This window comes from Camelus ferus, chromosome 7, assembly GCF_009834535.1.
Source record: "Camelus ferus isolate YT-003-E chromosome 7, BCGSAC_Cfer_1.0, whole genome shotgun sequence".
Taxonomy (NCBI): domain Eukaryota; kingdom Metazoa; phylum Chordata; class Mammalia; order Artiodactyla; family Camelidae; genus Camelus; species Camelus ferus.
In genome coordinates, this window is record NC_045702.1 from 42507253 (window position 1) to 42533924 (window position 26672).

The following is a 26672-nucleotide window of genomic DNA, read 5'->3' on the forward strand; positions in this document are numbered from 1 at the left end:
TGCCATTTGCAACAACGTAGATAGACCCAGAGGGTGTCACTTAGTGAAATAAGTCAGAGAAAGACAAATACTCTATGTTATCACTTATGTGTGGAATATGAAAAATAAAGCAAATGAATGTAACAAAACAGAAAGAGGCTCACAGCTATAGAGAACAAACTAGTGGTTACCAGTGGGGAGAGGGACAAGATATGGGTAGAGGATTAAAAGATACACACTACTATGTATAAAATAAATAAGCAAGAAGGACATATTGTACAGGAAATCTACTGTTTTCTAATAACTTTAAATGGCATATAATCTATAAAATAATTGAATCACTATGTTGTACACTTGAAATTAATATAATATTGTAAGCCAACTATACTTTTATTTAAAAAAAAAATGTCACCAAGGGTTAGGCTTTTCTCCATTTCCCTGCTCTTCTTTTTGTGGTTTGGCTTTATCCTCAAGGTCTCCACAGCATCCTCTTCTCCCTGCATCACCCCTGAAGCTGGGGGCTCTCCCTGGGATGACAAAATATATGTCTGTCTCCATTCTGATGCACTATAACATGCAACCTAGTAGATTCCATGGAGGAAAGAAAGGATTCTCTGTTTTCCAGAAATACTAGCAAAGGTTTTCTCTCATTTCAGTGGGTATTATTGGATTAATGATCTTTCCCTGAAGCAATACTGTAGCCAGAGAAAACAGATATAGTCATTGGCTTAGGCCAATTAGGACACTCCCATGACATTTTTTTTTTCTGAAAAACATTCACCAACAGATTGGTTTTATTATATATACATAGTGTTATTTTAAATGTTTATAAAAATCTAAGATAATATTGCATATTAAATTTAAAATTTATTTATATTGATTATCTGAATATTAAAACCAACAAAGACAAAATAATTGTTCTTGGAACATATGTACATAATTTAGTCAGTTACCTTAGCGTTTCTGTCACTAATAATATACCTCTAGTGTTTTCCTGAAGATTATGTTTTTTTTTATTTTTTTAGTTTTATTAAGTAGAATTTTATGATTTGACTGCACATATACAATATATTGCATGTAAATACCTGTATACAATATACTGCACTTATTTTTTAAAATTTACATATATGTACTGTTCATTGTTTCTAAGAACAGTTTAGAACTTTAGCTTTTTAAACTTACATAATTATAAAGAACTAAAGCCAAGCACGAAATAAGAATCAACAGAATGCAGTAATCCAATCACAAAGGACAGTCAGACGTGCTTACACATATTCAAGAAATCAATCATCTAAGTTATAAATACTAAGTAGTTCATTTAGGACACTCCCATGACACTTTGAGGGAGTTAAAATTCAACCTATGAAGAAGGGGAGCTTTCTCAAAGGCAATCTGAAGGACTGTAAACCATGAGGAGAAGCAAAGTGAACTAAGCAGCAAGCAGTCACACTACATCTACTCAGGTAGCTTACCCTCAACAAGTGGCCATTCTTCTCCATCTCAGAGATTTCATGGGATTTAACACTTTGGAGCGTGTCAGATAAGAAGACAGTGAACTATCCTTAAAAAAATGTAGATATTGACATTATATATGGATATGAACATGGTTATAGATATATTTCCTTAGGTATAAGTACACTTCTTAGGTTAACCTTTGTGACTCCGAAGAACGTAAGTCAGCACTTTGTCTTGCATCCCACCAGTGATGGCTGAATGCCTGTATCCATAAGGGAAATTCAAGGTGTTAACTTTTCCTTCTAATTGTCTCTGTATAACACCCAGCATATGATTTAAAAGACCTTGAATAGAACCAACAGCGATAATTTCATCAAGTAATTCACCTGTGAATAAAATAAGACTTGACGATTTTTTGGTGGGCATGACGGCACCCTTTCCCCAGAGCTGCAACACAGGAAACAAAATCCACAGCTGTTTCTCCAGTGTTTGGCACAGTGTGTGTCACATAGTAGAATATGCATAAATATTTGAACAATATTCCTTTGATTGAATGCACTATTGAATAAGGTACAAATGTAGGTATCAAAGTAAAAAGGGACTTGGTCACAGTCCCAAGTTGTACATCATCTCCTGGCACCCCTCCATTGCTGAAGCGAAGGTCCCTGATGAAACAGATGACCATTCACACTGACAGGGCTTTAGAAAAATATTTGGTTTCAGTCCCACCAGGCCAATTATGGGCCTACTTTCTTGGTTGGTCCATAGGGCATAAGGACTTGGAGCAGAAGCAAAATTATAAAAGTTCACACTTCTCCTATTGGCCCTTTCTCCTAAAATCAATGCCAAGGCTTACACGCCTCTTTCCCTTTTCCCACCACCAAAGGACCCTGGATTGACTAGGGATGGAGGAAATTTGGATCAGAAAAATCTGTAAAACCCATTACATTTTAAGTGTGGTTCCAATATGTTGCTAATTTGACTTGAAAATTAGGGAACACTGAGAATAAAAGACCATTGCATCTATCTAAGCTTCTTCAGATGGAGGACGAAGTCAGAGGCAAAAACTGGAAATGGTCCTAGGTACTCTTTTACTTATATTTTCTTTTAACTTTACTTCCAAGGTTATAACCACTGTCAGACTACCCTGCTGAGAATGCTCAAAACTGCAAAATTAGAGAAAAATCAGACTGTTGCTCTCTGCCTCTCTATTGCTGATGAGCGGTGTATTGTCTTCAACTTAGGGAAGTGAAGCCCCAGAGCCAACAGTAAACCAAGGTCCAGCGCAGTCGGAGCTGGTAAGTCTGCACCTGGCAACGTTTGTGGAATTCGGTTTCCTACATTGCGTGTCTTACCCCAGCACTAATACTGTCATTTAAGCAATAAGAACAAGAGCTAGGCCAAAGGCAGGGTTGGTTATGCCATAAATAACCTCATGTTCGAAGCAATTTGTGCAGCTGCCTGGTGAGCCAGGCCCAAGAGGCTGGCACACGTGGCCGCCGTGTGTATAGCCCAGTCGGGGAGTGTTCTGTGCATGGAATGTGGCTGTTGGCACAGCTTTGTTCTGTACCTGGACCAGCTTGAATTGCTGACTCATTGCCAGGAAACCAAGCAGACCTTTGGGATCCCATTAGGAAGAAGGCCATATATTTCAGGTGACTTGTGAATGGAAAGATGGATGCTATCAGCAAGACCTTTTTTGCTGCCAGATTGGGCATAAGACGAGCACAGCGGGGATTTAGATTATACAGAAAGACCCTTTTCATAGACTTTATTTAGTAATAGCTAACAATTATAATAACTTCCAAGGCATTGGATGTCTACTGTGGGCCAGGTAGTGTGCTAAGCATCTCAGATATGTTATCTCTAGTTCTTACCACCACCATGTGAGGTGAGTGAGTGTGTGTGTGTGAGATTCTATAAACAAGGAAGCTGATGTGCAGAGAAGTTAAATGACTTGTTTAAGGCTAAAAATGTGCCAGCAACAAGATGCAGACCTCGTTTTCTTTGGGCCCCCAAGCTTCGTTTTTCTCCCTGCCATGCTGTCTCCTGCCACAGCCAGCTTCTGCCCATGTAGTAAGAAACCACATGTACCTGGGGATCCTAGGAGCACCAAACCTCTGGACTGACCAGTGGGAGTGTTTGGATAAATAACAAACAAATCTCAGCACATGGACACAGCCTGTGCCCAACCCAGGGCAGCATCTCATCCTTCTCAACTGGAAAGCATCTCTTCCTACAACTTTGCTGGTCAGAGCACCAAGTCCAGAATGAGATTTTCAAACTAGGTGGACGTGGACAGTTTGGAACACAACAATCTCTCAAGGATACTAGTCCTCTCAAGCTCAGGACAGAGAGCTCCACTAACAAATGGTTTGAATTACAGGGAATTTGAGTGTGTTCTCTTTTCTTGGACAGAGTCGATGCAATTATGAAATAACCCCATTTTGAAAGTGTGTTGTCCAGATGCCGCTACAGCTGAGTCTTTTCACGAACAGGAGACTCCTGACCATTTCTTGTGGAGTCACACCCCTAATATGAGATGTGGACATCCACAATCTCTGAAAGGATTCCCAAGTGAAATTTGACACCATTGCATTGAAAATTCAGGATATTGAAACCTGACAGTCCTGGTTGGGGAGGGGGCAGAGTTAATATTATTTAGAAAAGAAACAACAGCTGTTTAATGATACCTTAGGAATTAGAAAAATCTCATAATTTGCCAAGATGAGCCAAATGTTGTGATATATTAAATACTGACATTGAAACATGCTCTAATACAAGTTCCCCACTGCTTACTCACTTTATTTTTTTTTAAGGGGAAATTTTTTTTGGTATAAGAATTTTCTATTCTTGGACTCAATCTAAACAATTTTTCCCTCCTTCCTGCCTTCCAAGTGGTATTAAATCAAAGACTACTTTGAGCTGTGTAGAGAGGGGACAAGTCTCTCTAAAAATAAATTAGTAAAAAATCTCCTGTTCTGGTCTTGAAGCACAAAATGGCTGGAACAACACAATGGAAATCTCATAATAAAAGAATATTAATTTAGGCCTAAGGAACAAAATTGCATCAATGCCTCAACAAATACTTCTTAAAATTAAAATTGTATGTTTGCACATGGTGACTAGATTTGACCGTTTGAACATTTTTATGGCATTATAAACCACAGGGTCATGATGTACAAGATTTGCTAGAATGAACAGGAGGAAGTGTCCCACAATATCCACAGAGGTGCTTTTGTTTCCCCATCTCTCTCTTCCTCAGCTTCTCATAGCTGGGATCGCTGATCGCTTAACTAATGTAAACTCGGGCACCACTGCCCTCCCATCTTCCCCATCCCACCCCAGGGTCCAGAGCAACTGGGTCCAGAGAGAGGAAGTATGCACATAGTAATGGAAAGTTCCTCCCGTTCTCTCATAACCCACTCCCTCACACTGGCCTCCCCTCCCATCAGGGTCAATCCAGTGAGATTTAATATAATGCTGTGTCTTCCCTTTCACGTTGATTAAAGTGCTAATAGTCCCATTCTATCATTCATCATCTTTGGGCACTCTTGTCCCCCAGGCTGGAACTTACTGAGGTGGATGTTGTGATGTGCTCCCCAGATCCCCCTTCAGGAAGGAAGGACTTATTCCCCCAGCTGCTGTGAGTGCAGCCAGAAGATGGCCCTCAGCTGTTAGCCATTTTTGAGAATCACTTCTGTTGAAAAGTCTCTGGCCCAAAGCCGCACCTCCTTCCAGTGGCAGATGGCACCCAGTGACTGATCAGTGTGGGAGTATCAAGGCCTGACCCCCTTGGATCTCTCTCTCCACCTCAGGACAATGCTGAGGAGTTCTTCTAAGTTTCCCCATGGGATCAGCCAAGGCCTTTGCTGGGACAGCATCTCAGCTAACTGCTCTCTCTTTCCAATCCTGATTCCCATCTCTGTCTTCCGCAAATGTTGATCCCAAAAGTATTCCTGAATATACCTCCAGCATGCTTATTTGAGTCCCAGAATCTGCTTCCTGGGGAACCCACCTTGTGATACCCATTTCTACAGTGTCCCCTTCTGGTAAGGTGGTGTCTGTATCTAAATCTTGAGTTAAACAGAGGCCCCACCTTACCCCATGTCCATATCTGCAGTTTGTAGGGCTGGGCTTCTGCTTGGGGCACCATGCTGAGATGCTCTGTCTTCCACAGAGGATCAAATTGTATCACCACTGCACAAGCCCCTGGTCAGTAGCTCGATCTACCCTCCCAGTAGGCGATTCCTTCACCTCCCCATTGGCTCCATACTGAGCATCTGCCCAATTCAAGACAGGATATTGCTACTTCCTGTCCCTTGAACTGTGTGCCTGGTTCACCCACTGGGTGAGCTTCTGCAATGAACAGGACACCCCCCAGCACCTCCCTTCATGAAGAGCCTGCCCTGTTCTAAAGGGTGAATTGAGACCAAGCCTACCTCCTTCCAGCACCACCTGACTCCTGTTGCAACAACCCTGTTATGCAGCAAGTAACATAGGGAGCTCAGTGGGATCTCAGAAGTGACAACTGACAAACTCATATATTGTCTTGTTCCTCCTGTAACTTGTGACTTTCAAGGCCTCACAGGCCTGGCAGGAGGTAGGACAGAGGGAGGGGTTGCAGAGACACTTGGGGTGATATTAATAAGCAGCTCTTTTTTGACCCTTACAACTTTATAGAAGTTTGAAACTCAAGAAATCTTAAAAATGTTGTGATTTCACCATTTTAACTCAGCACCCGCGATGCTGCGTTATGAGGGACACTGCAGATGCAGACATTTGTTACTTAGCATTACTGAACACTCATGACTCTCCTTTCTTTTCCTAAGTATTCAGTAATTCAGACTTTGCACTTCTACTTGTATTAGTACTAATTAGTCTGAATCAATGAGGTTTATATTCCCCAAGTTACTTTCTCAGCCATTCTCAGCTCATGACCAAAAGATGTTTCTGTACCACCTTGGTCTTCCTGCTCACCCTCACCTATTTTTCCACATTGTGGCTGGGTACTAAGGCCACATCTAAAAATGAAAAAGGTGACAAGTATGGTGGTAATAAATATTATTTTTACATATTTGAGGTTTTACGAATAAAGGTGGTGGGGTTAGTTAAATCTCGGCTAAGTGAGCACCACAACAACCTTGCAGAGGGAACGTGGTATAGGAAGCAGAGACCAGCTGGCCTCCTCTCCCTCTCCCATCTGTGTCCCCAAGGAGAATAGGCCATTCTCTGCCTCCAACGCCACAGTCTCTATTTCAAGCTTGTCCTGGTGCTTGCTTAGCCAAGATTTCACTAACGTGAACCTATTTTCTGTGTCTGTGAGCAATTCTGTCTTCCAACCACATTTACTACAAAGAAACTCTGGTTTCCAAATGGCCTCTCCTTCTCTTCCCTCTACTCAAATTAAAGCTGTCCATCAGCACCAGCTCGAAGCCCCACTTCCTGCACAAAGCTTTCCCAGCTCCTGACTTTCAAGAACGGGCTAAAGGTGGATATAATCCAGTGAACTTGGCATCTATCCCTTGTGAATTCCAGAAATGGATTATTGAATAGATGATTAATGCACAAGTGGAAAAGAAAGTGCTGATTGCTAAGAGGCTGTGTGGATCCACCACACCGAATTCATTATATTCTTGGGGACAATTCAATTTACAACAAGTGTCAGTGGGCTCCTCTTATGTTGCACATCAGGCAGGCACTGTATTAAGTATATAGGGAATGCAAGACAAAAAGATGCAAGCCCTGTCCTGAGTGGGCCAAGACAAAACCCAGTACCATCTGATAGAAGTATCGTATGGGAGGAGATTAATGGAAGACAAGATGTCCATTAGGAGTTTAATATCAACCAGGAGGGAAGCCTTTTGAGGTAAGAATCAAAGTTTCATCTCTTACCTGGTACTACTCAACACTGTAATCCCTAACGTGGAGGAAAAAATAAGATACAGGCATACCTCATTTTGTTGCACTTTGGAGATGCATTTTTTTTACAGATTGAAGGATGGAAGCTCTTTACTTGTGTAAAGCAAGTCTATCAGCGCCATTTTTCCAACAGCATTTGCTCACTTCGTGTCTCTATGTCACATTTTGGTAATTCTCACAATAGTTCAAACTTCTTCATTATTATTATATTTGTTATGGTAATCTGTGATCAGTGACCTTTGATGTTGCTGCCATGATTTGTTGAAGGCTCAGATGATGGTTAGCATTTTTTAGCAATGAAATATTTTAAAATTAAGTTATACACATTATTTTTAAGACATAATGCTATTGCGCACTTAATAGACTATAGCAGAGTGTAAAAATAAGTTTTATATGCACTGAGAAGCCAAAAAATTCTTGTGGCTCACTTCATTGCGATATTTGCTTTATTGCGATGATCTGGAACTGAACCCAAAATATCTCCAAGGTATGCCTGTACTTGCTTATTTGGTGTGAATGCTTGGAATAATGGAGCACAAGTGTAGTTCCAGAATTATCTCAGTGAGTTGACACAATAAGAGAAGATCCATTTTTCTTAATAATTAACAGAGATAAATGTAAAATCTTACAAGTTTAAAGAAAAATCCATAGTGTATGGAAAATAATGTTTATGATATAGAGTTCAATTTAAAAGCAGAAAAAACAAGACCATGCCTAAGTTATGCTTAAGGATATGTGAAAATCCCACATGGATTATTTGTAAGTATACATAATCAGTTGCTCAACACAAATGAGGAGGACTTTACTTCATAACTATTCAGGTTAAAAGACATAATGGTTTTAGTTAATCAAAGGGTCAAAAGAAGACAGCAATATGCTATCCAAAAAGAGTAGTAACTAGCTCACAACACTAATGAAACCATCTGCCACATTTAAAAAAATGGTAGTGTTCAAGTCAAAAGCAGTAACAGTTCCACTACATTGGTGTGGCCAGATTTACAGTACCCTGTGTCAAAATGCCTATTCCAGAATGGCTACTTAAGAGGGACATTAGCATTCATCAATAGGAGATTGGTGAAATAAATTGTAATAAGCCGTACAATGGAAACCCAGGTAGCTATTACAATGATGATGTGTAGCTACATTTATTGACATGGAGTGATGCCCATGACATGTTATTTAACGACAGGAAAAAGCAGGTTACAGGAGAACCTCTTTTAAATCATCTGGTTTACATAAAGTTTTGTGTCTCTATATTTTTTTAACATTTTACATTTTTAAAATGCATGTTTCTAAACATAAAAATGTAAGATAGGGGACTCTTTAGCCTACACAGGAGAAGACTGTTGGGGAGAGTAGGAGGAAGGGAAGGAGTACATGGCTCTAGCCCTCAGGTATTTCCATCTAGCAGAGGAGGCAGTAAGCTTAGAGTTGCTTCCCACTCAGTGTTTCCTACTGTGCGATGTAAACTGAGCACCGGCTATGTGTCAGTCAGCAGGCTGTGCACTAGGACAACACAGATGAGCAAGACGCTGGGTGTGTGTCTAGGAAGAGAGGTGGGGTGTTCATTGCCTGTGGCTGTCATAACAAATTACTATGATACTGGTGGCTACAAACAACAGAAATTTACTCTCACAGTTCTGAAGGCCAGAAGTCTGAAACCAAGGTTTTGGCCAGGCCATACCCCCTGCAGAGGCTCGAGGGGAGAATCTCTCCCAGTGTCTGGTGGCATTGGCATTCCTTGGCTTGCAGCCACATCACTCTACTCTCTGTCTCCATCTCACATGGCCTTCTCTTCCGTGTCTGTATCTAATCTCCTTCTGCCTTTCTCTTATAAGGACACTTGTCATTGGATTTAAAGCCCTTCCAGTTAATCCAGGATGATCTCATCCTGAAATCCTTAATTACATCTGCAAAGACCCTTTTTTCCAAATAAGGTTACATTCACAGTTTCCTGGTGGACATATCTTTTTTGGGGGGAGTGGGGCGGGGGAGGATCAGGTTGGGAGGGGCAATCATGCAATCCACTTGAAATGGCCAAACAAATACTTAAAATGAAAAACACAGTCTTTCTAGAAGTCTGTGCAAGGTGTGGGAACAAGAGAGGACAGAGAATAAGGTGCTCTGGCAGGGATATCAGGTTTTAGCTATTTGCTCATGTGTCTACTGTTCCCCCTAGACAGTGTATTCTTAGTAGGGGTACTATTCCCCCACGGGGCAGAAATTCATTCTTGAAGAGAAAAAAGAAAATCCTTACTTTTTTGTGTAAAAGCACAAATATACATATAGTATATAATCAGATATACAGTATACCTGTGATATTAAAATTTCATGAGGGGATGGCAATCAGGAAACAAATGTCTAACAAGGCTTCTCAAGGGAATTAAAAAAAAGGGGGGGTTGAGTAACATTGAAGTAGGGCAGAGCCTTCACAAAACCAAAGACCATCTCATAGCCATCAAGGTGTAGACAGAGTACTCAGTAAATGTTAATTCATTAATTCAATAAATGGATTAGGCTTCAGCGAGACAAATTTGGCCTCCTTAGTGGGGAGAAGCATTCTACAAACAGAACTGACTAGAGTCAACCAGGCTGCCTCAGGATACTAAGGACCCTAGCATTGGAAGTATTCAAGCAGAGGCCAAGTGAGGATTTTCATTTGATAAATGTCAGGACTAGTATTGAAATATTTGCTAAGCTTCATCAGTACATGACACATAAATGTTACAATACCATGAACCCTGGTGGGTGTTTGCTCAGCTGCTTTGGCTTCTAGACAAACCAAGTCCAATTATTGCATGTCTTAATGTCCATGACCATTTGTAAGCCCTAACCATCACTTCAGAATTTCTAACAAGAAGGAAAATACAACAGCTTAATGAAAACTGGTTCTGTTGCTTTCAACTTGCCCTTCAGCTGGGAGACCGAGCTCATCATCTGAGATTGTTTCTTTTGCTACTTTACTTTCACTATTCTATTTTGGAAAAAAAAAAAAATCCTAAGAATAGTACAAATTCAGTGAATTAGCAAAGAGTGAGAATCTGAGATAAGGCACACTATTACTTTCAGTCTGCCTTTGATGACATTTCCCGTTTGCTTTAGCTGCAAAACACTGGGGTGGGAGGGGGGGTGGTTAATATCATTAGAGAGGAAAGACCCCACTGCTAAAACAAATTAAATAAGGAGAAAAAAAAAGACAAGACTTCGTCTATGGCATCTGCTAAAAGACTGGATTTTTTAAAATTAAGCCTTATATTACATAAGCGGATGGTTCATCCCCTCCTCTCAATTACCCAGAAATCGGTTAAGATAATTGATCAAAGGGTCTATAAATTCAAGTCACTTAAAGCAACTGGTGTTTCACAGTCGATGTGTAAGATACCAAGGAAACCTTCAAAACAGGAAATATCAGACTCAGTTCGAGAGTGTCAGGCTGTGGTGAATTTGTACTTTTCGGTTTTGCACAATGATTTGCAGATGTCGTCTGAAACCTGTGGCCAAGTGAGGGCGGCTCGGGCCACGCTCGCCCTTTGCTGGACCTAACCTTGCAGACACCGAGAGCAGGAGAGGCCCCATGGAGCTGCTTAGCTGCTGCCTGGGCGGATGAACTGGTGGGAAAGGTGTTTCAAATTATTCTCTCCTTAAGCAAAAACAGCTCCACAAAGCCATTGGTTTAAAAAGTACTTAAGCATCTGCTCTTATTGAATGTGTTTGGTTTGGTTTTACTTCTCCGACCAGAGCCACATGGGATGGCACAGCAAAGTCGTGAGGACCACTTCTGTCTTAGCATGAGGAGAATTTATGCTCCCCAGGCCTGTTAACACTGTAAGATGCCAAGGGCATAAATTGTCACATTATGTGCAGAGAATTGCAGTTTTATCATTGACAATGAGAAAGCAGCCCCCTTTCATGGCTAAAACATGACACAAAGTTTCTCACTCTGGGGAACTTTTTTTCCAATAGGAGAAAAAAAAAAGATTGGCTCTAAAATCTCACACACCATATTCCAGCAATTTGATTTTTAAAAAAAAGAAAGAAAGAAAGAAAAAAGGTTAAACAAGTTGGCAGCAGGTCAAAAATATCACCATACTCATTTTTATGAATGTTTAAAATTTGAATCTGGGTTTGTTTTCTGAGTGCAGGAGCTTTGGGCCCAGAGCCAGCTCGAGAAGCAACGGCTCTAACTCAGACTCTTCTCCCCAGTGTCTCCCCGTTTTGTAGCTGGAAGGCCGATGTGAGGGTGAGCTCCCCAAAGATGGACGCTGTTGGAAACACAATCACAAACACAGCCCCCATCCCAGCCTACAATCCATTAGCAGCACAACTATAACCGTATCTATAATGAAGAACAGAAAATAACGCAGAAACGGGGACAGAAGGGATTTCAGCCAGTAGATTCAACAATTGTCATTGTTTCGTGAATCTGAGAATGATTGCTCCGTTTCTGTAAAAAAAAACTTCCCACATGCTAATCCATATCTACCTATTAGAGGGTGATTATGTATTCACATAAGAAATGTATTCTTGATCTTACAAAGTAAACCACTAAGATATTCCTTTGTGCAGAGGGCTTTGCTGGTTACATTCGAGTGCTGTTTACAGACATCAAATCAGAAATGCCTCTCAGAAAGGATAGGGTCAGTCACAGAATTCTACTGACTTCACCAAAAATGTGTTTGCATATAGCTTTCTAGGAATGTTATTTGTCACATAAAGGTGGATATTGTGACAGCCAAGAGTCCTCCCCCAGTGCTCTAGTGTTTTTTGAAGTACGATCTATCACAACAGAATTATACCAGGAACTTGTAAAAAAATTCTGAGTCCCATTCTAAACATGCAAATCGAATCCCTGGTGGTGGCCTGTATCTACTTTTTAAATACTCTCTCCCCAGTGATTAATTTTGATATATTTTGAGAAGCCCTTCCAAAAGCAGAGTGTCTACTGGTGGTGTACAGCATGCATTTAGAAGGATTTCACCTCAAGTTGGAAGAATCTGTACAGAGAATAAGTTCTCAGCAAATCTTACTTTATCATCATTGGAAATGAGCACGTAAGAGACTTTGGACAGCAAGGGCATCTTTTGTCTGTCTCAGTTGCTCTGCATTTCTTAGTTCCTTTTTTGTGGCCAACCAAAGGCATGACAGGTCATGAAAAAAGTTTGCAAATTGAATTTTACTAAAATGAGAGGCTAAAACCAATGAAGACTTCAGGCTTCGACTGAATACAGTTATGAAGAGTTTCCATCCAAAAAGAGTGGCTTGCTCTCATCCACTCCTCAGAGTTCACTGGATGCAGCAGACAACTGACTGTAGTTTGCTGGCAGTCCTAGAAGCAGATAGAAGATAAGTCCACATGTTCAAGGGGTGTTGCAGTTATTTAAATAGTATGCTTCAAAACAGGAACGCTTATTTTTGTTTTTGATCTTTCAGCTAGTAGTTTTGATGGATTATGAGAACAGAAGCTAAATGTAATAAGGGGTCTGAACAAAACCAGACTTGGTTTTTGTTTTTTTTTTTTTAAAGGAAATGGCAAATAAAGTAACTCATTTATCCCCAAATTGAGTCTCTTAGAAGCCATCTTATCTGCCACTAATCAGGCCTCATAAACAGTTTCTACTATCTGTGTTAGCATTTTCTCTCCCAGGGGGAGGTGTAAGAATTAATTCCAGTGTAATTCTGAAAACCTATATTTACAGATGTTAAAAATTGGAAGGATGTTTTTGCCAAGACTCTTCAGCAGGATGTGTGGCCACAGTAAATAGAAAAATGAAAAAAAAAATTAAAAGCTCTCAAAGGGTTGGATTACAAAGGCAACAGAAATGCCAAACTGTAGGATAAGTGGGCAGGGTGGAGACAAGCAAGAAATAACTGTTAATGTGTCTTAATCAACACGTACTATAGCAGTACATAAATTATATATATAGAACTTTTAAAGTAACCCATTGTTATCAAAAACCTACTATGTTCAAGGGACACTGCTGACCTGCAGAAGAGTATTAGGGCTATATATTTAAACTTCATTTCCTTTGTAAGAACCCACTGTATTTTACTGCAATATAATGAATCAGGTCATTAAGTCACTCTGAGATATATGACAAAATGCAGATTCACAGATTTGAAGCTAAAGTGTGTAACTCTTGGTATGGTTAACAGATAACATACCAGAGAGAAATACACATTCTTACTTGGTTATGCCTCCTCTGTTTCAGAATCAGAGCCAGATAAAGTCTACCAAATAAGATGTGTTTATCGATATGTTTATCCACATATATCTACGTAGAACATTCTTTAAGTTGGGACCTCATGGAGACTGCAAATGGGTATGTGAAGAATGACTGAGCCCCAATTCTAGAATAAGAATTATATATAACATAGGTATATAGGTACATGTGTACAACCACCTTTAAATTTTAATAAAAACAATCTTACAGTAACCTATAACCAAAAAGAATATGAAAATGAATATGTGCATCTATATGTGTGACTGAAACATTATGCTGTACACTAGAAATTGACACAGTGTAAACTGACTCTACTTGAATTAAAAAATAAATTTTAATAAAAACAAGTATGTCTGTAGCAGAGACACATGGTCTAGGGTAATAGCTATGAGGTCAGTTTCTGGCTGCCTTGGTTGTTCAGTGATGTATCCACAGCATTCAGCATTGTGCCAGACGTAGGCAAGATACTCAGTAAACATTTGCCAGATGAACAAATGAAAGAATGATCAAATGAATGAATATCTACTGGAAAGCTATAAGTGGTTGATTTGGAACAACACTAGGGCTAAGAGCATGGATTCTCAACTTGCGTGGACTTTAGTGTGGCTGAGGAGACAGTCTGTGTGGCCAGAAGAGTAGCTACATACGGTGGGATTAAGCAAATAAATATATCAAAGCTAATGGGTTTCTCACTGTTGGAAAAGAGAACTACAAATATAGAAAGGGAATTGGCTAGAAAAAAGTATGTAGTATTCGACTGGAATTGTATCAGTGTGAACTCATGGTTAGATAGATAAATAGATGATAGATAGACAGATAGACAGACAGACAGACAGCGTCCTAGTTCTGTCTACAGAGAAGGCCTAAAAGCAATGATACTCCAGTAGCGGTGGGCACATCTAGAGCCCATATCTTGGTTACTAAATACCGTTCTCCACTAAAAGGAATCAAAGCTCCTTGAAGGAATGGCTGATACCAAAGAAAGTACAAAATGAGCCTAAAACATCTTTTTGTGCCAGAACATAATAAAGTACTCAAAGAATAACAGAGACATCTCAAAAGGACACAGGAAGCAACTTGAAGAGAATCCTAATGGCCAAATCTGGAACAATTTGAGCAGCAAAATGAATAATGCTAGTGATTGATTATAACATGCTGAATAAAATAGGAACTCATGATTCCATAGTGATATAAATAACAAGGATGACACGTAAGCCAATATCTGAATGAGAAGGAGAAGCCACTGAATGAGAAGAGACATGAGAACTCCGGGCCGTGGGAACAACTATGGCAAGGGTTCCTTGGGTAAGATGACCCAGTCATGTCTGAGGAACAGAGAAGGCCAGTGTGGCTGAAGTATGCCCAGGGGCACAGGAAGAGTTATGCGAGATAAATGGAAACATTGATGGGGTATAGAGCAGGTAGAATTTATAACCAGCACAAGAAGATTGGATTTTATTCTCAGTGTCATAGGAAGCCTTTGGAATGTTTTGAGTGTGCTCTCATTTAGATTTTTTTTTTTAGACATCTCTCTGGCTGCTTTGTGAAGAAAGGATTAAAATGGTGTGAGAGTGGAAGCAAAGAAACTAATTGGGAAGTTATTACAACTGTTCAGTCTGGAGAAGATGACAGCACATGGCAGAGTGGTGGATTGGAAGTGGAAAAAGTGGGCAGTTTGGGGATGTATTCTGAAGGGAGTATTGATAGCTTTTGCTGGTAGATTTGACATAAAATAGTAAAGAAAAGAGAAAATCAAGATAATTCTAAATTTCCAGCTTCAGCAGCTAAGTGGATGACAGGGCTGCTTACTGAGATGAGATGGTTTGGAGAGAAGCAGATTTGGGAGGTAAAAAAATGTTAAAGGTTCTGTTCCAAAAGCCATGATGAGTTTGAGCTCCCTATCCATGTGATGATGTCACAGAGACAGTTGGGTACGGAAAATCTAAAATTCCAAGTAAAAGTCGGTTACTGACACAGATTTGGTAATCATTGGTATGTGGGTTATACTGAAGGCCTTAAAGTTAGATGAGATCACCCACAGGCAAAAATATTTCTTGGGACTAGAAGAGGACCCAAGAATATGCTCCAGAAACTTCCAACACTCAGAGACCATCTAGCAGGAGGAGAAGCCAGCAAAAGAGACAGAGAAGGCATAGCCGGCAAGGCAGGAGGAAAATCAGGAGTAAGTGGCATCACAGAAGTCAAGATTTTTCTAAAGGGATTTTAAAATGAAGAACTGTCATACAATGTAAGACGACTGGGTTTGGTAACATGGAGGTAATGGTGCCCTTGACAAGAGCAGTCTCAGGAGGAGTAACCAGGACAGAAATCCAAATGGAATGAGTTAAGCAGAGAATGTGAGACAAGGAAGTGGAGACAGCAGTTGAAGGCAACTTTTAAAGAAGATTTGCTAGGAAGAAGAGCAGAGAAGTGGAGCAGAAGCTAGAGAAATAAATGGAGCCAAGGAAAGTCTGGGTTTTATTTTGTTGTTTACACAGATATATTAGAGCACATTTTTTTGTTCCAGTTGTATACCCCCTAGACAGAGTGGGGACATTTGTGATGCAGTGATACAGCAGAGGAGATATTTGCTAGAGTTAGTGAACTGAAAAGTAAGGGGACAGCTACAGAGTACGAATCAGTCTTTGATAGAATGAAACAAGGACACTTTATTATGATATAAGGTGGGAAGGGAAAGAGTTATACATAGATTGACTGATAGAATGAATAAGAGAATTCCTACCTGGCTGCTTCTGTTTTCCCAAAGAAGAATGAGACCGGGAATATGAAAACAAATATATGTATATATGCGCATGACTGGGACATTATGCTGTATACCATAAATTGATACATTGTAACTGATTATACTTCAATTTAAAAAAATCTTTTAAAAATGAGACAGGGTCACAAGATAAAAATAGGGAGGGAGTGAGGAGGAGAAGGTATGAAATAGTAACTTTGAAGAGTGGGAAAGTGAAGTAAATATGACTGCTGCTATGTTGACTGTCCATTTGGGATTTGAAACCAGGAGTTTAAAGTGACAACTGTCAGCACAGGGATGAGTTTTGCTCCAGCCAAGTGCCAGCACAGTGTATGTTCTTATGGTTTTAATCAAGATCAGGGATCTGCCAGCCGTGCTCAGTGGGGATGAGTATGCAAGAATTAAGGATGTTAATAATGTTCATAATGGTGAAACAGGGCATTTAAACTGGGTATGGAGGGAAGTGAGGGCACTAGTGGAGGGGACTGAAAGTGGTCAGTTGTTTGGAGAACTCAACAAGGTCCATAAACTGCTAGTGAGTACTAGGTTAGGACAGAAAGAAAGCATTAGAAATGTGGTCTTGGGAGTGGATAGCCATGGAAGCTGAAAGAACAGATCGCTGGTTAAAGAACTGTGAGGCCGAGTTTAATTACAAGATAAATTCATTTTGAAATTTGATAACATCTTAGTTTGCTAGACGGACTCTTTTGTCCCATGTTTCCCTGCTCCTCCCAAAATCTAAGATGAATAATTAGAAAAAAGTAAAACATAAGGTAAATAATTCAGAAAAAAAAATTTAGTTTTACATAGTGTTGATTTGATTTGATTTTAAAAACCAATTAATTTTATTTTACCTAGTGACCCAATTTTTCCCTACAGAACCCTTTTTTCAAGTAACACTCTTTGGAAAATGCTGACCTAATGCTTTTCTTTAGGAAAGCACAAAGATCTTTGTAAGACTTTATAACTGTATCTCTCGGGGTAGACCAGTTGGTTAATGCATACCTTTTTTTCCACTCCTTGAGTTTCACAAATGAATAAAATGATTTACCCAGTTTGTGTTGGCCTCACCAAAACTGAGAACAAAATCCAGTTTCCACATCTTAAACTAATCACTTGATAATCAAAATGGGGTTTTAATTGACTGCTAAGGAATTTCACATTTATTCAGCTATTTTCAGGGCCAGCTTCATGGACATGTAACACAGGGTCCTGTGCTCAGAAGGGGGCCGACACTTGGGGCTTTAATGGTCTGTGATCACTGTCTTGAAAATTCTTATTAATTTAATCTTTGAATGTGTTTTTGTAAGTGAAATCCAATGGGACAATAAAGCATTTGCCAGGGTTTGGAGCCTCTGCTCATTTGCAGTCCCTCCTCCCACCATCTCCCTGTCTCCCCAGAAAGGGCTCCCTGCTACCCCGATCCTCCACCCCTGCCCAGTGACCTCTCTCAACCCCCACCCCTGCTGGGAGGTTAGGCACAAACACGGGGAGGGTCAGAGTTAGGGGCACACTTATAGTGACCAAGTTACAGGGAGGGTCCCCAGGCATTTGTGAGGGTCTGCACTCACCACAGGAGTATCGTTGTGTTTGAGAGGGAATGTATTATTAGATAGTAAACACTATGATAGGTGAGAGAGAGAGACCACAAAAGAAAGGAAAGGGCCTTTCCCTGATTTTTGGACAAGAGGCCCTGCAATTTTATTTTGTACTGTGCCTGTAAATTATGTAGCCAGCCCTGGACATTTCGTACAGATGATGTTGATGATGATGATGATGACAGAAGAAGAAGGAACAGGAGGAACAGTAGGAGGAGGAGGAGACAAGAGGGAAGGGGGAGGGAGAAGGGGTAAGAAAAAAGAGAAGGCAGACAAAAGAATGCTTACACTAGAAAATTAGACTTCTGTAGCACTAACTGTAAGGCAGTGTTCCAAGTGCTTTACATATTTTAACTTATTTAAACCTCTCAGCAATCCTTTGGGGTAAGTACTATAATTGCTCCATTTTGCTCAGAGAGGTGAAATAACTTGCCCAGGGTCTCCCAGGAGGTGAGTGGCAGTGCCAGGATTCATACCCAGCTAGTCTTGCTCCAGAGTCTGTATTCTCCACACCTTCCTATTCCACCTTTCTGTATTTTTTATTAATTATATATACTTGTGCTTGTATCTTTATTAATCTTGAAAGATGTTATTTTTATATAGAACTTGCAGAATATGAGTTCACTTTGCTTATAGTTGCCCACCTACACATAAAACTTTCTGCTTTAGTAACCTGCAACTAAAGGAAGTGTTAAATAATCTTGATTTTGCAGTATGAAGTGAGAATTCTGATGTTTAAAATGTTATCTTTGCAAGTATAGGCAAGCATAATTTATTCACTCACCAGTAATTATCTCAGCTGAGAGTATGAGCCTGCACTTGGCCTGAAACCTTAATGTTAAACAATCATCATATTTGCTAAATTCTGGAGCTAGCTATTTATTTACAAAGGACAGGATTTTTATGCAAATCAGGCCACTAGGACTCAGGCAGGATCCAGAGCTGTAATTCAGCAGAAAGCAAGAGAAGCCTGACAAGGAAGTCCACAGAGGCCAGTGTGGCCAATATTTTTGTGTAAGTCTCTGTCTCTGCGACCACCAGCTTTCTTAGGACCCTCTGGTGTTTAAGCCCCTGGGCTCCCCATGGCGGAGTTTTCTTCTCTTTGAGAAGAGAATCATTTTCTCATCAGACATCAACATTCTTTCCAATCTGTGCTGGATATGTGGGGTTGGAGTTACATTAAGATTACATTAAAAGAAAAAAAAAGTAGTAAAGACGTATAGAGGGGAATTACTTCCATTAGAATAAATATTAAAAAGTGTAGCTATGTTACTTGACCCCTGCCACCCAAAAACTTTGATTAGTTAACACTATCTTTAAACACATAGGATAACACTTAAAACAAACTGTAAATAATAAGTGAAGAAGCAAACACCAGGGTGATCTCTCCTATCTTTATGGTGCTAATCCTGGTCTTGAGGAGGATACTGTGGGGCGTTTCTGAGTAGTGGGGGTTGGGCAGTGGAGGTCACATGCAGATTGAGAGCTGGAAGTGGCATTTCCATGAAGGCCTGAAGATCCAGTCTCCTCTTTATTGTTTGTTCAGAGAGTAACAAAGAAAATACTATCTACCTTCCACTGGGAATATTGAGAGCCACAGGATAATACAACTTCACTCTTTACCCAAGGCTACCCTGTAACTTACCAACATTGGTAAAGATACTCTCGCTTACATACGGGTCGAGGTATCCTATGTAAATGAGTGGTACAAGTGAAGAATAAATAAAGCATACAGGGATTAATCTGTAAGACAAACAAGCCCTCTTGGCCTCACCAGTGAGCAAAACCCAATCAATGATTAGTTGGTCAATTGCCCTTTGACCCAGAGGCTTTCTCTATGGACCAGGTAATATGACAGATCTGATAGGGGCTGCCTTTTTCTTCCTTCCGAGGTTTTACCCTATGGTTCTCTGTCCTTCCCAAGGTAGGGCTCAGGTCTTGAGGTATGTTCTAGCCCTGACATCAAAGAAACTAGAAAAGAGTGTAGGAATGGCCTCATGTGTCAGTTGGCCAAGTGGATTAGCACGTTTTACATACAGATAAGCCACTCCCTTTAGCTGAATTGATTGAAATGCTGCAGATAAGAATGTCAGCCTAGAGTCAGAATCAGCTGAGTAGAGGCTGTTTGGGAGGACTTTTCTGATACTTTTTGTTTTTCTTCCCCACATAATCATTTCAAGGTGTTATGTGGTCAATATGGAAAAGCCTAAGCAATTAGATTTTCATGAACTATGAAATTTTTCCCTCTCCAATATAGCAGCTTAGAGTTTAGCATGGTGTCATATGTCTCTTCTAAGAGTCCAGTTTTAACTCTGTACAATTAAATGCAGGACATTTTTGGCACAATTCCTGGACCAGAAACTGGTTCTGCCTCTCAGTCTCTTCCAGCCTGAACGTGCACCCCAGGTCAAGCTAAGTGGCCCAGCTCTTCTCTCGGGGCAAGTCTGAGAATGAAGCCCTGTAAAGAGTCAATAAGGTTGAAAATATTTTTATTGTTAATCATAGTTTTTTTTAAATAATACCTCCACTTCTGATTTAACCCACTAATACCTCAAGGTGTGCAGTAAACCTACTTTGAAACTTAGAAAAGAATTTCACATACTCTTAGAAATAGCACTTATTTTTGAAACACACTTTTTGCTGGAACAGCTATTTCTAGAACATCTGCATCTTGTTTGCTGCGGCATCATTATTGCCGCCTGTTCTTGGAACCAATGCATTGTGAATTGGCTCTATCAGTAATACAACCTTCACGTATCATATTGAACATCCCTCTGTGGTCATCTGAACTGAGGGAACAAGCTTAATATCAAAGAATTTATAGAAAAGAAACATGGACTGTGGTAATTCAATGTCAGAACCATTCCAGACTTAAAAAAAAAAAAAATCCTAGAGATAAATAGGAGGAATGTCTGGCAGGTTTTGTAACTAGATAACTTCATTTATCTGGAAAAATTGGCTGGAAATATTAAGGATTTATTAGAAAATACCGCTGTTATGTTATTACTGGCAAATTCAAGAAATGTATTTGGAACCTTCAAAAAATTAGTCTTAAGCAAATTCTAAGTCCAATCACCCTCTGCTAACGGTTGACTTTGCTTTGTTGTTATGGACCAATGTTTCAAATATTGAGTGACCATCTACACTGTGTGTTCAGTCAGTTCTGCGCTGACCCCATGTGGGATTCAGGAAACAGGAGATGCAATCCTCCTTAAGGTCCTTAAAACCAAAATGAAGAAATTAGTGTGACATACTGAACAATGATCTAAAACACACTCTATGTTATTGTTAATGAACATGTATCAAAGATTTACTAATGTGCGATGCACTGTGCAGAATATTTTACCTATATCACCTAATTTAATCCTTGCAATATGGCCGTGAAGGAGGAAGTTAAGGAAACTAGGAGTTAGAAAAGTAAACGAATGTGCCCCATACCGTATACCCGTGGATCGTGAAGTTGAGCTTCAAACGTCTGTCTGAATAAGTACAAAGCCACTGATTTTAGCTCCTGTGTTCTTCCACCTCCTAATGCACATAGCACAGCATCAGCTATTGGTGCTGCAGGAATTCAGAGAGGCAGGAAGTCAAGGACGTTAGGAAGACGGCTCTTCCCCTTGCCCACCCAACGTGTGTTTTGAAGTTTGAAGTTTTGTGTTTTGAAATTTGCAGTTTATGGGATGCCCCAAGTGGAATAAAGGAGAAACCAGCCATTTGCTCTGTGACACATGGGAAATGGCCAGAAATCCGTCTCTGATTCAAAGGCTGTCGCTGCTCTGCCCACTCTGGTTTCATGCTGGTGGAGATTTCTCCACGTTGCACTCTCACAGGGTAACATGAACCCTGTGCACAGCATTTCTCAACCTTTTCCTGTGAGATGGCAGTTTAGCACTGTGCAACGCGGAGAAACTGAAGCCAAGCAAGACACGGGCGGCAAAAAAAACAGATAATCACCAGTTAAATTCTGTCGGGAGGAGATGGAATGGATCTTATAAAACATGGGGTCTTCTTTTGCTCCTGTCAAATACCTATGTGGATGTCAATTCCATAAGTATGCCAGCTTCTTAAATCATGACTTATCTTCAGAATGAAAAGTTGGCACTAGATGAGAGGCAAATTCATATTTGTTGCTGTCCCTACTGTGGGCCAGCTCTTTCAGCAACTTGGCAGGACAAGTATTTTTAACCCCATTTTAAAGAATAGGATATTGAGGCTTGGAGAAACCCCAGGCACCCAGCTGCCTTCCACACTGTGAATCAAGAATTTTTTAGAAATATTTTTTAAAGTAACCACAGCAACAGCCTGTTGAATCAACTGTGCTGCACTAAAGCAGCAGAAATGTCTGCTATAAAAAAAGCAAAACAAAACAAAAATTAAAAACAAAACCAAAAACAAAATCTGCCAGTTAACCTCCTAAGAAAGATGAAATACCCCAGTTGAGTAAATCTCTGAAACCACATCCTGGGGACTGCTCAGGCTTTGTTGCTAAGCTAAAGCCAGCCTGGTGTGGCAGGAGAGACTTGAGATGCCCCATGTATGCAGACACTGCCAGGATCTGACTGTGTTTCTATAGCATTCATTGACTCCTAACAAAAACAATACTTAACTCTCAAGCTCTTGATCTGATTGATTTTTCTCTTTCTTTTTCTCCTCTGCTTTTAGATCTAAAGTTAAATGATAAACTCTTTATTACTGACAGCCTTTATTCCCAGGCCCAGCAGGCTCCCAGGTGATCTGTTCAGCTCAGGTTTTCCCAGGCATCATCAGGCATATCCGTGACTCCAGTAACTCTTGTGTTTGTCTGCAGTGGCTCCAGGCAGATGTCTGAAAATCACCCACTGACAGATTTATGTTCATCAACCTCTGAAACACCCTCCGCCTCCCACCCCAAAACTGTATCATACTTGTGGGTGAAAAACACTTGGAGGCCAAGGGCACCAAGTCTTCTCAAGCACATGCAGAGCTAAGACACGGAATTGCAATGGCATTTCGCCTGCCTGACTGCCCTCCCTCTGCTATGTTTCCCTATAAACCCAGGCTTCTCGGCAACACACGTTTCCCTGGCCTGCTTTCTTCCCCAGATCTGGAAAGAGTTGGGTCTCCAGGCTTTTGAAACAAGATTAAAAGGTCTCTTTTACAGCACTCTCGGAAAAACTCCTCAGAGGAAACGTGGTTGGCAGGTAGAAAAGCTGAGACCTGTCTCCTTGAAAATCACAGCTGTGTTATCTTTTTCCTCCACTGATCGCTTCCAGATTATCATTCGGGGCAGCCAGCCAGTTAGCCAGCCCTCCGTGTCACAGAGCCCGTCTCTGGCAACAGCTCATTTCTCCTTGGAAGGGAACACGTTTGAAGATGTGTAGCCAGGCGAGGTGCAGAGCCCAGGGAGGGAAAACTTGTCAGGGAGTGTGCCCTCACCACGGCAAGTCCACACACGAACGTGAATCAAGGGCTGGTGAAGGCAGGAAGTTTACCAAAGCCTCCAGACGAGGCCAAACACAAAAGATTCCTTTCTGAGAGGAAGGAGGATTGAAACTGCAGGGGAAAACAAAATAAAAACACGCCCCGTGTGAACCTCGCAATGATGAAATCTGTTGTTGAAGAACAGAACCATTCATTCAGTCTCCTGCCTGCCTTTGGTGAACAAGTTGTCTGCGGAGCCCTGCTGGAAGCATCTTCTTCCTCAGGTCTCCCTGGCACCCGGCCGCCGCTCAGGTCAGGTCTGACCTAGGGGAGGGATTAACAAAAGGCAGCCACCTCTGCTTTGGACCACTGGGGCAAACAGCCCTCATTGTGACTTCTCCAGAAAGACTTGTCAGACTGAGACCTTGGCTAGCCCAGAGTCTGTGCAATGAATTTCTTTAACCTGGAAGCATTGTAGGCACAGAGACTTGGGGATGAGCGGCAGGTGGGAAGGATCTGTGCTGTGTTCCCTGTTCGTGGGGACAGTGCAAGCAAATTGTGGCCTCAGAAAGTCATTGTTTTGGCAAGAATCATCAAGAAATTGACACATACATATAACCCAAGTATATTCCACACCTACTATGGGCTGGATCCACACACCAAGCGGCAAGGACAAAGTCTCTCCTCCCTTCCATCAGCAGCTCCCAAACTGTCCCCTGAGGCACAGTGTCACCCAGGGTGTTAATAGCCTTATGAAAATAGATTCCTACCACTAGAATAAGCTTTGAAAATGCTTCCTTCAGCAACGTGGAGCAGGTTTAATTGCTGCTGGGCTCTTCACAGACCTTAATACGCTAATACGCTTGTTAGCAACTTCTGCCAAATGTATCAGCCCTAGAGGACTTTTTATTTTTCCCCCCACAACATACTTCTTAAGATTCATTGGACCCCAGTAATCCAGGGCACAGAGTTTGGGAAGAACGGTTGTCGGCTCTCAGTAAAGAGATGGTGGTGACCTGGGGCAGTATTCCTTTTCAGAAAGTGACCACCTGGTTTTCTTTCCATAATGTATTCACCCTTACCCCAAAATACATGAACTAGCACAGAGGTGATGGTTTGTCACCAGGCTAAGTATGCTGAGCGTGTATATATGCATCACATTATATCTCATAACAATCTTTGGGGCAGTTAGTACTCTCCCATTTTTTAAAGGTAACGCAAATGCAGCTCAGTAATGTAAAGGTCACGAAGGAGCGGTGCTTTAGAGCTCTATACTGAGAGGGACAAAGATGCGCACCGCGCAGTCAACCACCTTGTCTCCAGCCAAGCGGTCAAGATGCGCCCTGAGGACAGCACCGTCTTCACGAGAAAAATGCCTACTTGCTTAGTTAAATTTCCATTCTTTGAATCCAGAAGAGAAGTAGTAATTTCACCTTAACGTGTTTTCCTAAAACATTTCTGATTGAATAAGGCTGATGTGCCTCTAATGATTATTTAGGATTTTTCACCAAATATGCACAAAACAGCATCCATGATCTTCCCTCACATAGCTACAAAAATCAGCAGGATGGCCTCACTTCAAAGACAGCAAATGCCTACTCTTTCCTCAGAAACATAGATGTTTCCTTAAAAATGAGGCCCTGGTTGAAGCTTCACTAAAAAAATCAGCCCCTAATAATTCTTTTCTGAAACATTCTGCAAACTTTTATGGGGGTTGCTTTGGCATAGCCAGTATTTTTTCAGTGGTGTCAAGATTTTGTGCTTACCTATTCCTATTAAAATTATATATTTTTGCAGGTCCCAATAAAACTCATTGTATGGTATGCTAGAATAAATCTCAAAATCTCCCTCAAGTGCTAGAAACTTTCAGATATATGTCTATTAAAATTTTATTTCCTGAGCAAGTTGCATGGGTGCCAAAATATGCATTTCATTGCTGGAATGGTCATAAGTCCACAAAGCTGTGGTAGAACCATCAAGGAGCCCTGATTTGTCCATCACTAAAAATCCATATCCATCACCTGGGAGCAGCTATTCCAGCCTTCCAAAGGTGTTCCTAAAGTGGCTGTTCACCTGGGTTTCTTCCACTCCTGAAGCACCCTGAGCACTTAAAATACATGTGTGTAATTGAAGTTTGATCCCAGGAACAGAAGACCAGATTTTTTTTTTCCCCTTAGAATGGCTGAAGTTTTTTTTTACCATGCCTCCAGAGTACCAGTACAGTCAGGTTCTCCTTTCTCCTTAGTATAGTGAATCACAAACCAAGGCTAACAAAAATGCTCTTTGTTAAGGCTAGAATGAATAATTTTTAACTCTACCATCAAAGAGGCAAGACAAAGAGCCTATGGGTAATAAGGGGAGGAAGACAGATTTCAGATTAGTATCAGAAAGAACTTTCAAGCAGATTAAAAGTATCAGTGCAACAGGCTATCAGAAGATGGGTGAACAGGCTCATGAGGTAGGAAGTTCTTTGTCTCTGTAGGTGTTCAAGCCTTGCCTAGATCAGTGGTTCTCAAAGTGCGACCCCTAGGCCAGCTGCATCACCTGGGGACCTCTTAGAAATGAAAATCCCCAGGCCCCATCCAGACCTATGGATTCAGAGACTCTGGGTATAAGGCTCAGCAGTCTGGGTTTTAACAAGTCTTCCAGATGATTTTGATGCTCGCCAAAGTTGGGGAAACTAGCCTACACTGCCACTTGGCAAGAATAATACAAAGAGTATACAACCAACCGATGAGTGACCGGATGGCCATTCAACCCTGTAATTTCATGATTTCTCATAAGGTTTTTGGCCTGCATTATCTCCTTTTTGGAAATGAGGAACCAACACTCAGGCCTGACCCCTGGGCGATACTGAATTATGTAAAGGAGCTGAAACATATCTCAGCTGTTGTAAACCCTGACACCCAAAACTCCTGAGGAGCTTTTTTTTTAAAAAAATGCCAATACCTGGCCACCCAGAATCTCCAGACACAGGGCCCCAGGCTTACCTTTTGCCAGGTACTTTCACATTAATTACCTCATTTAGCCTCGACTACAACCGTATGACATAGGTAGTACTACCATCCCTATTTTTACAGATTAAAAACTGAGGCTTGAAGTGGTTGAGTGACTTGTTCATTTTCACAGAGCCAATAAATGCCTGAACTGGGATTCAAACCCAAGTCTGTACAAGGTTTTAACTACTCAGTTCCCATCCATTTTGAGGATGAAGCCACAGCTAAAACTCTGCATTATTTCTTTGAAAATAGAGCCTAAGGGCCTAAGGGTCCATGAAAAAAGAATTGAGAGAGAGAAGCAGTCCCTGCCTTCCTCAGGTGGGAAGCCAACTGAGGG